A 17,428-nucleotide genomic window follows, 5' to 3' on the forward strand; every position below is an offset into this window, starting at 1 on the left:
GACTCTAGGGCATTTTGCATTATGTCAGCAGATAAACTAAACTCTACATTCTTTCAGATTGTTGTCTACCAGACCCACTCATGTCACTAGTGGAGGGAGGGTAGTAATGCCTCTGTTGACGACTACAAAGTAACATAAAAAACACCATTCTAGCTTTCCACTTCTAGGCGTTGCTAACAACTATTGAACATTGTCCCTGTATGCACTTGTAAACTGTATTGATCAGTATCTGTCCGGTGAATATAGCTCTTAATGTGCAAACCTGATGAAAACAAACCTTAAAAGGTGCAATCCTTGACAAAACAGTTTTGTTTCAGTCAGGCTGTAATCCAATTTTAAGATAACTGTGATTTGGGGGTTTGATATTCTAGAGTTGTCTTGCATGCAGTTCCTAGTTACTGTCATCAGGAATAAGATGCTCCAATTGACAGATCCTGTGCAGGTTCAGCTGATAACAGTGCTGTAAGTGGGGTAGAATAGGGGGTTGGAGACAAGCTGAGACTTGACTACAAGAAAATTTGTCAGCATAGTGTTTTACCTTTGCCCAGTAATTGTAAAGCAAGATTGGCTGTACTTAAAATGAAAATCAAATCAAATGTTATTTGTCACATCGTTTGTAAACAACAGGTGTAGACTAATAGTGAAATGCTTACTTAATGGCACTTCCCAACAAGGCAGAGAAAAATAAATGAATCATATAAATAATCGAAAAATAACGAATAACTTGGCAACATGTTGTACCAATCCCGAGTCGATATGCAGGGGTACGAGGTAATTGAGGTAGATATGTACAGTACCGTTCAAAAGTTTAGGGTCACTTAGAAATGTCCTTGTTTTTGAAAGAAAACACATTTTTCTGTCCATTAAAATAGCATCAAATTGATCTGAAATACAGTGTAGACATTGTTAATGTTGTAAATGACTATTGTAGCTGGAAACGGCAGATTTTTCTATGGAATAACTACATAGGCGTACAGAGGCCCATTATCAGAAACCATCACTCCTGTGTTCCAATGGCACGTTGTGTTAGATAATCCAAGTTTATCATTTTAAAAGGCTAATTGATCATCAGCACAGCTGAAAACTGTTGTCCTGATTAAAGAAGCAATAAAATTGGCCTTCTTTAGACTAGTTGAGTATCTGGAGCATCAGCATTTGTGGGTTTGATTACATGCTCAAAATGGCCAAAAACAAAGACCTTTCTTCTGAAACTCATCAGTCTATTCTTGTTGTGAGAAATGAAGGCTATTCCATGCCAGAAATTGCCAAGAAACTGAAGATCTTATACAATGCGGTATACTACTCCCTTCACAGAACAGCATAAACTGTTTCGAACCAGATAGAAAGAGGAGTGGGAAGCCCCGGTGCACAACTGGGGCCATTAGAATGTCTAGTTTGAGAAACAGACGCCTCACAAGTTCTCAACTGGCAGCTTCATTAAATAGAGGCGACTCCGGCATGTAGGCCATCTAGGCAGAGTTGCAAAGAAAAAGCCTAAATCACAAAAATGGAGGAGGCAAGTGGAAGAGAGAGAAGGTAGGGAACTTGATTGCTTGCCATATATTAAAGATATAAATTGGATGAAAGGATCATGCATAAATCGAAAAATAAACCAGCTTCATCTTAGGACAAAAATGTTGACAGCTGCGCCATACAGGTTGCAAAATAAATGGGAGGAGATATTTGTGGAGTGGTTGAAAACGTGGAGTGGTTGAAAACGAGTATATGGGGCATACAATAATCTCAGCTCTGTAGATTTTGCTGCGAAGAGACAGAATCAATAGATCATTTATTCTGGTATTGCCACTACGTAGCTTGTTTCTGGTCACAGGTTCAGGAATGGTAAAAAAAAAATCATAACATGCACTTAAAATTAACATTAGAAATAGCAGTGTTGGGCGATTTGGAAAGCCATAGTCAGTCAATAAATCATATAATAATACTGGTAGGAAATGTTTTCATCTTTAGCTCACAATCTGTGGATAATATACGATTAGAAAGGTGCAAACATTTTGTAAAACATCACTGCACAATAAAAAAATAGATGGCACATGGAAACCAAACGAGGGTGGTCTTGTTGTGGAAATATTCAGTCAATAATATTTCTCAAATTCCTGAGCCTGTGAGTTCAAATATACTTTTATTACAAAGTAACAAGAGCTGAGTTAGTTCATAAAACAACTGATCTCTCCATTCTCAGTACTCTGCTGTTATACAGTTTTACCCTTACATGACATAGTCACTCCACTTTATGTAAATGACGAATTCCTTTTAGCCTTGTTCACTCCGATCTTGTTGTCTTGCATAGTTTCCATTCTCTGATTGGCTCAGACATTAGGTCTTAGATTCTATTGGTGGCGTGAGACGCAGACATGCACACTCCTACTGCAGGTCTAATGGTGCCTATAAATGATTAGCTAATGTTCCTGTCCAAAGCTCTTCACAAGTTCAGGCCAATGTTGTCTATGGATGACTAACCCATGTGCATGTCCAGTAGCCTTCACAAGATCAGATATGGCCCAGACCAGTCAAGTCTGTGTTGGTCTACCTTGAAGAAGGAAGGCTATCACTCCATTTTACAAACCCATGCCATACCCTGTTGACTATGCTTAATTGGAGCAATTTCCTCCTACAACTGGACAATGACCCAAAGCATAGCTCCAAACTATGCAATAACTATTTAGGGAAGAAACAGTCAGCTGGTATTCTGTCTATAGTGGTGTGGCCAGCACAGTCACCGGATCTCAACCCTGTTGAACTGTTGGGTGCAGTTTGACCTTTTGGTATGTAAGAGGTGCCCATCAAGCCAATCCAACTTGTGGGAGGTGCTTCAGGAAGCATGGGGTGAAATCTCTTCAGATTACTTCAACAAATTGAGAGATAGATTGCCAAAGGTCTGCAAGGCTGTAATTGCTGCAAATGGAGGATTCTTTGACGTAAGCAAAGTTTGAATTATTATTTAAATTAAAACTCATTAATTATAACCTTGTCAACGTCTTGACGATGTGTCCTATTCATTTTGCAACTCAGTTCATGTATTTATTAATGGAAAACAAGGCCATTTCCAAGTGACCCCAAACTTTTGAACGGTAGTGCATTTAGCTCGTCTGTAGCCTCACGTCACTGGAAGCTGTTGAGTAGCCGATAAATGTTTGAGGTCTTGATCTATGGTGTGACTAAGAGCCATCTGGTCCATGGCCATCTTCAGGCTGCTGAACATGTTGCAGATTTACAGAGCACGTTCCTCGTGACACTTCAAATTATAATAATGGATTAAGACAGTGAGAGGACATCTGTTGTAAACATATACTGTTGGTTGGGTATTTTTAAACCCTTTACACTGGTGGGAATTGGCCTATATGGATAGGCCTCAATTGAAATGTTTCTTACAGAAGAAATATGAAATACACACACATAACCATGGTAACAATTGAAAGAGAACAGTTTGGAGATAATGGGAAAATTATTAGAACAAAGTGAGTACACAACAGTTCACCCAACACAAATCTGATATCAAACATTACACTGTTGATTTTATGTGCATTATCCATTTGTTGATAACAAAATCTGAAAATACTCTGGATACATTCAATAACATGATAAGACTATTCCTGGAAAATGTGGGGTATGTGCAACATAAAACAAAACAAATACAAGGTTTTGAGTAGCCACAAACACTTTATTACTCAAAGAAGAGTCTTCAACTATAAGACACTTTTGTTTCGGTCTCCTAGCTGTTCAGCTATTGGATTCGATTGGAACACAACCCTGCATGTCCGCATCATGCAATTACTGTTGTTGTTTACACAATCCAAAAGCGGTCCATTATAAATGTCAATCTGCGTCAGGTGGGAATGATTTGAAAGCTAAGATATAATATATTATCTCACAGTGTATAGACTTTCGCAAGGTAATTCAGAGAAACAGATTGTAATTTTGATGCGCATAGAAAGGAATCATGATTGCGTTCAGGTGTGTGTCCCGTGGCAAATATTTTTCTTCTTCACAATAAACAAACATAGCCTCATTCTGTTCAGAACAACCCGGGGTATGACTCCATGCCATCTTGTAACTGTACATCAAACATAGTGATCATAAATGTTGACACTGTACAGTATATGACATGATTTGGAAATGTGAAGTGCACGTTTGGACTCACGGGTGTTTGGCCTGCTTGAATGACATCAAAGTTATAATCCTCAAGGTCTCATCTTTCAAAATACATTGAGTCCTCATAATTTTCACCATTTCCCTCACTCAGACAGCAAAACATTTGCTAAAGTTGCCCAATAACCATGAGGGCAACTTCTTGTCGCACGGTGCTCTAGTTCAGAATGTCAGTTAAAACCCACACATCGCTGTGAAGCACAGAGCCAGGACTCTGACGTCATGTATAGCATGTTATTCTACAGCTAATACATTACAATATAAGTGTTTATCAGTGTCCAAATCTGCCATTTTCGACCCATATATGGATATGAGTGTAAAGGGCTATGGTTATCCCCTACATACAGTGGAAAGAAAAAGTATGTGAACCCTTTGGAATTACCTGGATTTCTGCATAAATTGGTCATTTAAAAAAATGTATGTGAACCCTTGGATTCAATAACTGGTTGACCCTGCTTTGGCAGCAATAACCTCAACCAAGCGTTTTCTGTAGTTGCGGATCAGACCAGCGAAATGGTCAGGAGGAATTTTGGACCATTCCTCTTTACAAAACGGTTTCAGTTCAGCAATATTCTTGGGATGTCTGGTGTAAACTGCTCACTTGAGGCCACAGCATCTCAAATCAGGTTGAGGTTAGGACTGAATGGGCTACTCCAGAAGGCGTATTTTCGTCTGCTGAAGCCATTCTGTTGTTGATTTACTTCTGTGTTTTGGGTCGTTGTCCTGTTGCATCACCCAACTTCTGTTGAGCTTCAATTGGTGGACAGATAGCCTTACATTCTCGTACAAAATGTCACGATGAATTTGGGAATGAATTTTTCCGTAAGTTATCCAGGCCCTGAGGCAGCAAAGCAGCCCCAAACCATGATGCCTCCTCCACTATACTTTACAGTTGGGATGAGATTTAAATGTTGTTGCGCTGGGCCTTTTTGTCTCCACACATAGTGTTGTGTGTTCCTTCCAAACAATTAAACTTTAATTTAATCTGTCCACATAACATTTTGCCAGTAGCGCTGTGGGACATCCAGGAGCTCTTTTGTGAACTTCAGATGTGCAGCAATGTTTTTTTTGGACAGCAGTGGATTCTTCCATGGTGTCCTCCAATGAACACCATTCTTGTTAAGTATTTAACAAATTGTGGACTCGTCAACAGACATGTTAGCATGTTCCAGAGATTTCTGTAAGTCTTTAGCTAACACTATAGGATTCTTCTTAACCTCAATGAGCATTCTGTACTGTGCTCTTTCAGTCATCTTTGCAGGACGGCCACTCATAGGGAGAGTAGTAACACTGCTGAACTTTCTCCATTTATAGACAATTTGTCTTACTGTGGACTGGTGAACATCAAGGCTTTTAGCGACACTTTTATAACCCTTTCCAGCTTTTTGCAAGTTAGCAATTCTTAATATTAGGTCTTCTGAGATCTATTTCTCAGAGCCATGGTTCACATCAGGAAATATTTCTCGTGAAAAGCAAATTTAAATTTTGTGAGTGTTTTTTATAGGGCAGGGCAGCTCTAACCAACATCTCCAATCTCGTCTCATTGATTGGACTCCAGGTTAGCTGACTCCTGACTCCAATTATCTTTTGGAGAAGTCATTAGCCTAAGGGTTCACATACCTTTTCCAACATACACTGTGGGTTGGAAAAAGTATGTGAACATTACTGTTATCTTACTGTTATAACCTCACTGTTATCCTGAACAGAAATATAAACGCAACATGTAAAGTGTTGGTTCCATGTTTCATGAGCTGAAGTAAAAGATCCCAGAAATGTTCCATACACACAATAAGCTAATTTCTCTCAAATGTTGTGCAAAAATGTGTTTACATCCCTCTTAGTGAGCATTTCTCTTTTGCCCAGATAATCCATCCACCTGTCAGGTGTGATATATCAAGAGACTGATTAAACAGCATGAGCATTATACAGGTGCACCTTGTGCTGTGGACTATCAACGGCAACTGTAAAATGTGCAGTTTTTAAAAAACAACACAAAACAGATGTCTCAAGTTTTGTGGGAGCGTGTTATTGGTATGCTGACTGCAGGAATGTCCACCAGAACTGTTGCCAGATAAGTTTATGGTAATTTCTCCACCATAAGCCGCCTTCAATGTTGTTTTAAAGAATTTGGTACCTCCAACCGGGCTCACAACCACCGACCACGTGTTATCACACCACCGCAGGACTTCTACATTCGGCTTCTTCACCTGAAGGATTGCCTGAGACCATCCATCCGGTCAGCTGATGAAACTGAGGTGTATTTATGTCTGTAATGAAGCCCTTTTGTGCAGAAAATATTATTCTGATTAGCTAGGACTATCTCCCCAATGGTTGGGTCATGCTCCTATGTGTGTGGGCCTTTCCCTCCCATGCTCAACCATGGCTGCGCCCCTCGCCCAGTCATGGGAAATACATAGATTAGGACCTAAGAATTTATTTAAAATGACAGATTTCCTTATATGAACTGTAACTAAGTAAAACCATTGAAATTGTTGATATTTTTGTTAATTGAATTATTGCCCAAAATGAGAATAAAATAGATACAATATTGTGCATAAGGAAAAAACATTATGGTATACAGAAGTTTACGTACACCTTAGCCAAATACATTCAAACTCAGTTTTTTCACAATAACTGACATTTAATCCAAATAAAAATTCCCTGTCTTAGGTCAGTTAGGATCACCGCTTAATTTTAAGAATGTCAAGTGTCAGAATAATAGTAGAGAGAATGGTTTAATTCAGCTTTTATTTCTTTCATCGCATTCCCAGTGGGTCAGATACACTCAGTTAGTATTTGGTAGCATTTATCTTTAAATTGTTTATCTTAGGACAAATGTCTCAGTTAGCCTTCCACAAGATTCCCACAATAATTTGGGTGAAATTTGGCCCATTTCTCCCGACAGAGCTGGTGTAACTGAGTCACGTTTGAAGGCCTCCTTGCTCACACACGCTTTTTCAGTTCTGCCCACAAATGTTTTATGGGATTGAGGTCAGGGCATTGTGATGGCCACTCCAATACCTTGACTTTGTGGTCCTTAAGCCATTTTGCCACAACTTTGGAAGTATGCTTGGGGTCATTGATCATTTGGAAGACCCATTTGTGAACAAGCTTTAACTTCCTGACTGATGTCCTGAGATGTTGCTTCAATATATCCACATCATTTTCATACCTCATGATGCTATCTATTTTGTGAAGTGCACCAGTCCCTCCTACAGCAAAGCACCCCCACGACATAATGCTGCCACCCCCGTGCTTCACGGTTGTCATGGTGTTCTTCGGCTTGCAAGCATCCCCCTTTTTCCTCCAAACATAATGATGGTCATTATGGCCAAACAGTTCTATTTTTGTTTCATCAGACCAGAGGACATTTCTCCAAAAAGTATGATCTTTGTCTCCATTTGCAGTTGCAAACAGTAGTCTGGCTTTTGTATGGCTGTTTTGGAGCAGTGGCTTCTTCCTTGCTGAGTGGCCTTTCAGGTTATGTTGATATAGGACTTGTTTTACTGTGGACATAGATACTTTTACGTTTCCTCCAGCATCTTCACAAGGTCCTTTGTTGTTGTTCTGGGATTGATTTGCACTTTTCTCACCAAAGTACGTTAAATCTCTAGGAGACAGAACGCGTCTCCTTCCTGAGCGGTATGACGGCTGCGTGGTCCCATATTGTTTATACTTGCGTACTATTGTTTGCACAGATGAACGTGGTACCTTCAGGCGTTTTGAAATTGCTCCCAAGGAAGAACTAGACTAGTGGAGGTCTGCAATTTGTTTCTGAGGTCTTGGCTGATTTCTTTTCATTTTCCCATGATGTCAAGCAAAGTGGCACTGAGTTTGAAGGTAGGCCTTGAAATACATCCACAGGTACCCCTCCAATTGATTCAAATTATGTCAATTAGCCTTCCAGAAGCTTCTAAAGCCATAACATCGTTATCTGGAATTTCCCAAGCTGTTTAAAGGCACAGTCAACTTGGTGTCTGTAAACTTCTGACCCACTGGAATTGTGATACAGTGAATTATAAGTGAAATAGTCTGTCCGTAAACAATTGTTGGAAAAATTACTTGTGTCATGCACAAAGTAGATGTCCTAACCGACTTGCCAAAACTATAGTTTGCTAACAAGACATTTGTGGAGTGGTTGAAAAACCAGTTTTAATGACTCCAACCTAAGTATATGTAAACTTCCGACTTGAACTGTAGGTCCCTTAAAATAATAGATTTATAGTCCAGGATTTACTCATAGGCCAATTGACTAAACAGACACTAATTGAGACGTTTCAGTCAATCACTGTAGCATAGCCACCCTTCACTTAGACAACATTTCCAGCTGCCAGGCACATGGACATGACATGGATCTACTTCTGTTAATAGATTGCAAAGGGTGTCACCAAGCTATTACTCAAAGGATCTCATTAAGTATTAAACGATTGGCCAAAAGTTTCTTAAGGGATATATCGATCTAGTATATGAGATCCTTAATCTAGATTGCTACCATTCTGTCTCAGGGGAGGAAGCAGTTCATACCTCCGGTAATTGGTAAAAAATATGTTGATGTGCCCTTGAGCAAGGCACTTAACCCCAATTTGCTCCAGGGGCGCCATACTACTATGGCTCACACTGTAACACAACACATTTCACTGCAACCATCTGGTGGATGTTTCAGCCTTATTCTAAAATTGATTAAATTAATGTTTTTCCTCATCAATCTACATATAATATCCCATAATGTCAAAGTGAAAACAGGTTTATAGAAATTTTAGCAAATTTATCAAAAATTCTAAACAGAAATACCTTACATACATAAATATTCAAACCCTTTTCTATGCGACTCAAAATTTAGCTCTGGTGCATTCTGTTTCCATTAATCATCCTTGAGATGTTTCTACAAAGTGATTGGAGTCCACCTGTGGTAAATTCAATTGATTGGACATGATTTGGAGAGGCACTCCTGTCTATATAAGGTCGCACAGTTGACAGTGCATGTCAGAGCAAAAACCAAGCAATGTGGTAGAAGGAATTGTCCATAGAGCTCCGATACAGGATTGTGTTGAGGTACAGATCTGGGGAAGGGTACCAACAAATGTATGCAGTATTGAAGGTCCCAAAGAACACAGTAGCCTCCATCATTCTTAAATGGATGAAGTTATGAACCACTAAGAATCTTCCGAACTCTGTCTACCCGGCCAAACCGAGCAATCAGAGGGGGAAGGGCCTTGGCCAGGGAGGTGACAAAGAACCCGATGGTCACTGACAGAGATCCAGAGTTCCTCTGTGGAGATGGGAGAACCTTCCAGAAGGACAAACATCTCTGCAGCACTCCACCAATCAGGCCTTTAGAGTGGCCAGACGGAAGCCACTCCTCAGTAAAAGGCACATGACATCCCGCTTTGAGTTTGCCAAAAGGCACCTAAAGGACTCTCAGACCATGAGAAACACTGTTCTCTGGTCTGATGAAACCAAGATTGAACTCTGACTGCCAAGCGTAACTTCTGGAGAAAACCTTGCACCGTCCCTAATTCAAAGCATGGTGGTGGCAGCATCATACTGTGGGGATGTTTTTCAGTGGCAGGGTTTGGGAGACTAGGCAGGATTGAGGGAAAGATGAACAGAGCAAAGTCCAGAGAGATCTTTGATGGAAACCACCTCCAGAGTGCTCAGAACGTCAGACTGGGGTCGAGGATCACCTTCCAACAAAACAACGACCCTAAGCACACAGTCAAGACAACGCAGGAGTGGCTTCGGTACAAGTCTCTAAATGTCCTTGAGTGGTCCAGCCAAAGCTCGAACTTGAACCCGAAAGAACATCTCTGGAGAGATCTGAAAATAGTTGTGCAGCAACGCTCCCCATCCAACCTGACAGAGCTTGAGAGTATCTGCAGAGAAGAATGGGAGAAACTCCCCAAATACAGGTGTGCCAAGCTTGTAGCATCATACCCACTCGAGGCTGTAATCGCTGCCAAAGGTGCTTCAACAAAGTACTGAGTAAAGTTTCTGAATACTTATGTAAATGTGATATTTCAGATGTATTTTTTTATGGATTTGCAGAAATTTCTAAAAAACTGTTTTTGCTTTGTCATTATGGGGTATTGTGTGTAGATTGATGAAAGAAAAAAACAAGCTGTAACATAACAAACTGTGGTAAAAGTCAAGGGGTCTGAATACTTTCCAAATGCACTGTATATATATATATATATATATATATATTCGTTTTCTGTTGTTTCTGATGAAAGCTTTGACCCCTGAAGTAAAGCTAGCTGCTCCAGTTGTTCCCATCTCTCTTCTCTCTTCCCATGTACTGATTAAAGATTTATCTGGATGTGCTCTGTTTCCCTTTGTGTCATTACTCCTAAATGTAGTTTTTCTCGGTTGCCAGGATGGCTCTACTTCTGTGCCATTCATTTGACATTGAAGATCTTTATCATTCTAAACTTTAACAATTTTTTAAAGAAAAAGTATAACAACCACAGGCTGCATGATATCAGTAGCCTCGTGGTCCAAAATAAGTAGTGTATTTTAACACCAATAAACCCATCTGTTTAAAACGCAACTTTATGAACACTGTTTTGGTTCGTTTCTAGCTTGTAGGCTAGCTAGATAGTTGGCTAGCCAGTTCAAATAGAGACCATATCATAGTTGGCAACATCTTAACTTCAAGTCATTTGTATTCATTATTTACAAGTTAATGGAAAGCTGATTAAAGGAAATAGCTTACGTCGTGACAAAATAAAAGTAGGGCATTGTAGTTATCAGGTTACCATGATAACGGATGCAGCGACAGGGTCAATGTTAAACATTTTCTGTCTGCGACAAGGAAACCAACAGTCTCAGAGACGATCTACAGACATTGCACTGGAGTAGAAAATAAATGTTGTTTTGACCAGCAACACTTGCTGCATTCTAATTGCCTACAGACATGTCAATAGACAAAGTATAAACCAGCCTTTAGACATACTGAGATGTACACACTTTGACCATAACCTTTGTCACCCCTGTTTAGGAGAAACATGTGCCTTCCTTTTCCATTTTTAAGTTTAAAGTTGACAAATATAAAAAAGCATATTTTAGCTAGCAGATATTGGCTAGCTCTGACTGTACCTGTATTTGAGACATCAATGTTTAATACTATAAACATTATGCATACTATAAATTCAGACTCAGTTTGATGAAGTTTGTGAGAGGGACTGTGAGAGTCTTGTACACATACTGTAGTTAGAACGATCTGAGACATGAGCATACATAAACAACATGGAATGTACAGTAAAACACAGCACTGGAGTGGTTCAGTGAGGAATGGCTCCAGAGGAAGTAGGAATTGTGCTGTGACCTCACAAATCAAGCCTGTCATGTCTTCAATCTGGTGTCAAAAATCTGAGTAACAAAATGGATGCTCTCCTGTTTAATCCAAAAGGACTAACATTTTTAATTAAAATGACAAGCCAACCTCAAGTGAGTATTCTCCTATTTTAATGTGTCAATGTCAAAAATCTGAAACACATGTAGAGGGAACAGTATTAAGGATCCCCAGCCAGAGATTGCCATAAAGGACACGCAGAGCTACACATTGTCTTTAGGGACTTCCAAAACAAATGAAAAGGACTCCTGGGTGTGCGTGTGTGAGACACCTTTCTTGAAGCCTGTCTTGACAATGCCAATGTCATGTGAAATCCGCCTTAGAAAGCTCCCATATCTCCATGCTAGTGTCTCAAATAAGCATTTACATAATTCCTTCTCTTGCAGCAGATGGTCTCTTCCCTTTCAGAGTTCTGCTCTGGTTAGACATAGAGCTGCTGAGTTTCCAGGCACAGTCTATACTAATGGAAAATCATGTCTAGGAATATGACTAAGCAGGTAAGTAACTAGGGAGGTAAATAACTAGGGAGGTAGAGAGGTAAGTGATACCTGAGGTGTGATAAAAGACTCTGTTCATGCAAAAGAAATGTCACATATGGAGATTATTTGTGTCCTGTAATTTCGTATGAATGCATAGGCAGATGCTTCATACATTTTTGCAAACTCAAATGCAATACATGGTTGCACGGCTGCGTCTGTGTCTGTTTTGATTAAGATATATGTGACTGGTGTAGGGATGGTGTTTTTTTCCTGAGCAACCGGTAGAAACAACTCATATATTATTACATTCATTCAAACATGTATTGGAGCCTAAAGTAACACAATGTAATGGAGACTAAAGAAACATAACGTATTGGAGTCTAAAGAAACATAATGTATTGGAGTCTAAAGAAACATAACGTATTGGAGTCTAAAGAAACATAATGTATTGGAGTCTAAAGAAACATAACGTATTGGAGTCTAAAGAAACATAATGTATTGGAGCGGAAAGTAACACAATGTAATGGAGACTAAAGAAACATAACGTATTGGAGTCTAAAGAAACATAACGTATTGGAGTCTAAAGAAACATAACGTATTGGAGTCTAAAGAAACATAATGTATTGGAGTCTAAAGAAACATAACGTATTGGAGTCTAAAGAAACATAATGTATTGGAGCGGAAAGAAACATAACGTATTGGAGTCTAAAGAAACATAACGTATTGGAGTCTAAAGAAACATAACGTATTGGAGTCTAAAGAAACATAAAGTATTGGAGTCTAAAGAAACATAACGTATTGGAGTCTAAAGAAACATAATGTATTGGAGTCTAAAGAAACATAATGTATTGGAGTCTAAAGAAACATAACGTATTGGAGTCTAAAGAAACATAACGTATTGGAGTCTAAAGAAACATAACGTATTGGAGTCTAAAGAAACATAACGTATTGGAGTCTAAAGAAACACAACGTATTGGAGTCTAAAGAAACATAACGTATTGGAGTCTAAAGAAACATAATGTATTGGAGTCTAAAGAAACATAATGTATTGGAGTCTAAAGAAACATAACGTATTGGAGTCTAAAGAAACATAACGTATTGGAGTCTAAAGAAACACAACGTATTGGAGTCTAAAGAAACATAACGTATTGGAGTCTAAAGAAACATAACGTATTGGAGTCTAAAGAAACACAACGTATTGGAGTCTAAAGAAACATAATGTAATGGAGACTAAAGAAACATAACATATTGGAGTCTAAAGAAACATAATGTAATGGAGACTAAAGAAACATAACGTATTGGAGTCTAAAGAAACATAATGTATTGGAGCGGAAAGAAGCATAACGTATTGGAGTCTAAAGAAACATAATGTATTGGAGCGGAAAGAAACATTATGTGTTGGAGACTAAAGAAACATAACATATTGGATACTAAAAAGGCATAATGTGTTGGAGCCTAAAGAAACAATGTATCGGAGCTAGAAGAAATTGGATTCTAAAGGAACATTATGTTTTGGTGCCTAAAAAAACATAATGTATTGGAGACGAAAGATACATACTGCATTGGAGCCTAAAGAAACATAATATATTGGAGCCTAAAGAAACATAATGTATTGGAGCCTAGATAAACATAATGTATTGGAGCCTAAAGAAACATAATGTATTGGAGCCTAGATAAACACAATGTATTGGAGCCTAAAGAAATTCGAGTCGAAGTAAACATAATTTATTGAAGCCTAAATAAACATAATGTATTGGAGTCAAAGAAACAATGCATTGTTTTTGTTCTATGTTTTGTATTTCTGTATTTGGCCGGCTGTGGTTCCCAATCAGAGGCAGCTGTCTATCGTTGTCTCTGATTGAGAACCATACTTAGGTAGCCTGTTCCCACCTGTGTTTGTGGGTAGTTGTTTTCTGTTTTGTGTATTGCACCTTGCAGAACTGTTCGTTTGTCGTTTTGTTGTTTTTTTGTTCAAGTATTTGTATTGATTAAAAGGTATTATGAATACTTACCAAGCTGCACCTTGGTCTTCTCCTTCTCCCGACAACAGCCGTTACACAAAAGAAACATGCTCTATTGGAGCCTAAAGAAACACAAAGTGTTGGAGCCTACAGAAAAATCATTATTGGAGTCTAAAGAAACATAATGTAAGGGAGTCTAAAGAAACATAACGTATTGGACTCTAAAGAAACATAACGTATTGAAGTCTAAAGAAACATAACGTATTGGAGTCTAAAGAAACATAACGTATTGGAGTCTAAAGAAACATAACGTATTGGAGTCTAAAGAAACATAACGTATTGGAGTCTAAAGAAACATAATGTATTGGAGTCTAAAGAAACATAACGTATTGGAGTCTAAAGAAACATAACGTATTGGAGTCTAAAGAAACATAACGTATTGGAGTCTAAAGAAACATAACGTATTGGAGTCTAAAGAAACATAACGTATTGGAGTCTAAAGAAACATAACGTATTGGAGTCTAAAGAAACATAACGTATTGGAGCCTAAAGAAACATAACGTATTGGAGTCTAAAGAAACATAATGTATTGGAGTCTAAAGAAACATAATGTATTGGAGTCTAAAGAAACAATGTAATGGAGACTAAAGAAACATAACGTATTGGAGCGGAAAGAAACATAACGTATTGGAGTCTAAAGAAACATAATGTATTGGAGCGGAAAGAAACATAACGTATTGGAGTCTAAAGAAACATAATGTATTGGAGCGGAAAGAAACATAATGTAATGGAGACTAAAGAAACATAACGTATTGGAGTCTAAAGAAACATAATGTAATGGAGACTAAAGAAAGATAACATATTGGAGTCTAAAGAAACACAACGTATTGGAGACTAAAGAAACATAACGTATTGGAGTCTAAAGAAACATAATGTAATGGAGACTAAAGAAACATAACATATTGGAGTCTAAAGAAACATAACATATTGGAGTCTAAAGAAACATAATGTAATGGAGATTAAAGAAACATAACGTATTGGAGTCTAAAGAAACATAACGTATTGGAGTCTAAAGAAACATAACGTATTGGAGTCTAAAGAAACATAATGTATTGGAGTCTAAAGAAACATAATGTATTGGAGTCTAAAGAAACATAACGTATTGGAGTCTAAAGAAACATAATGTATTGGAGTCTAAAGAAACATAACGTATTGGAGTCTAAAGAAACATAATGTAATTTAATTAAAATTTTACCTTTATTTAACCAGGCAAGTCAGTTAAGAACAAATTCTTATTTTCAATGACGGCCTAGGAACAGTGGGTTAACTGCCTGTTCAGGGGCAGAACGACAGATTTGTACCTTGTCAGCTCGGGGGTTTGAACTTGCAACCTTCCGGTTACTAGTCCAACGCTCTAACCACTAGGCTACCCTGCTGCCCCAAATGGTAATGGAGACTAAAGAAACATAACGTATGGAGTCTAAAAGAAACAATGTATTAGAGCCTAAAGAAACAATGTATCAGAGCCTAAAGAAACAATGTATTGGAGCCTAAAGAAATTGGATTCAAAAGAAACAATGTATTGGAGCCTAAAGAAACATAATGTATTGGAACCTTAAGGACCACAATGCATTGGAGCCTAAATAAACATAATGTATTGGAGACTAAAGAAACATAATATATTGGAGCCTAAAGAAATTGGATTCTAAAGAAACATAATGTATTAGAGCCTAAGAAACATAATGTATTGAAGCCTAAAGAAATTGGATTCTAAAGAAACATACTGTATTAGAGCCTAAGAAACATAATGTATTAGAGCCTAAGAAACATAATGTATTAGAGCCTAAGAAACATACTGTATTGAAGCCTAAAGAAATTGGATTCTAAAGAAACATACTGTATTAGAGCCTAAGAAACATAATGTATTAGAGCCTAAGAAACATAATGTATTGGAGACTAAAGAAACATACTGTATTGAAGCCGAAAGGAAGAGAATGCATAGGAGCCTGAAGAAACATCATGTATTTGAGTACTCTAAAAAAAGAGCATTCTAAAGAAACATATTGAATTGGCGTCTAAAGATACATAGTGTATTTAAGCCTAAAGATAGTTAATGCATTGGAGCCTAAAGAAAAAATATATATTGGAGCCTAAGGAAACATAATGTATTGGAGCCTAGATAAACATATATTATATTGGTGCCTAAAGAAACATAAAGTATTGGAGCCTAAAGAAACATAATGTATTAGTGCCTAAAGAAACATAATGTATTAGTGCCTAAAGAAACATAATGTGTTGGAGCCTAAAGAAGTTGGACCCTAAGAAACAATGTTTTTGAGCCTGAAGAAATTGAATTCCAAAGAAACATTATGTGTTGGAGACTAAAGAAACATAACATATTGGATACTAAAAAGGCATAATGTGTTGGAGCCTAAAGAAACAATGTATCGGAGCTAGAAGAAATTGGATTCTAAAGAAACATTATGTTTTGGTGCCTAAAAAAACATAATGTATTGGAGACGAAAGATACATACTGCATTGGAGCCTAAAGAAACATAATATATTGGAGCCTAAAGAAACATAATGTATTGGAGCCTAGATAAACATAATGTATTGGAGCCTAAAGAAACATAATGTATTGGAGCCTAGATAAACATAATGTATTGGAGCCTAAAGAAACATAATGTATTGGAGCCTAGATAAACATAATGTATTGGAGCCTAAAGAAATTGGAGTCGAAGTAAACATAATTTATTGAAGCCTAAATAAACATAATGTATTGGAGTCAAAGAAACAATGCATTGTTTTTGTTCTATGTTTTGTATTTCTGTATTTGGCCGGCTGTGGTTCCCAATCAGAGGCAGCTGTCTATCGTTGTCTCTGATTGAGAACCATACTTAGGTAGCCTGTTCCCACCTGTGTTTGTGGGTAGTTGGTTTCTGTTTTGTGTATTGCACCTTGCAGAACTGTTCGTTTGTCGTTTTGTTGTTTTTTTGTTCAAGTATTTGTATTGATTAAAAGGTATTATGAATACTTACCAAGCTGCACCTTGGTCTTCTCCTTCTCCCGACAACAGCCGTTACACAAAAGAAACATGCTCTATTGGAGCCTAAAGAAACACAAAGTGTTGGAGCCTACAGAAAAATCATTATTGGAGCCTAAAGAAACATAGTGTATTAGATCCTAAAGAAACATAATGTATTAGAGCCTAAAGAAACACACTGCATTGGAGACAAAAGACATGGGACTCTAAAGAAAAATAATGTATTGGAGCCTAAAGAAAGTTTGTTTTTTGGAGCCTAAAGAAACATAATGTATTGGACTCTAAATAAACATATTGTATTGGAGCCTTAAGGAAAGATCATGTATTGGAGCCTAAATAAATATAATGTATTGGAGCCTAAAGAAACATAATGTGTTGGAGCGTAAAGAAACAATGTATTGGAGAAGAAAGAAACATAACGTATTGG

The sequence above is a fragment of the Oncorhynchus kisutch genome, linkage group LG15 (genome assembly GCF_002021735.2).
Source record: "Oncorhynchus kisutch isolate 150728-3 linkage group LG15, Okis_V2, whole genome shotgun sequence".
NCBI lineage: Eukaryota > Metazoa > Chordata > Actinopteri > Salmoniformes > Salmonidae > Oncorhynchus > Oncorhynchus kisutch.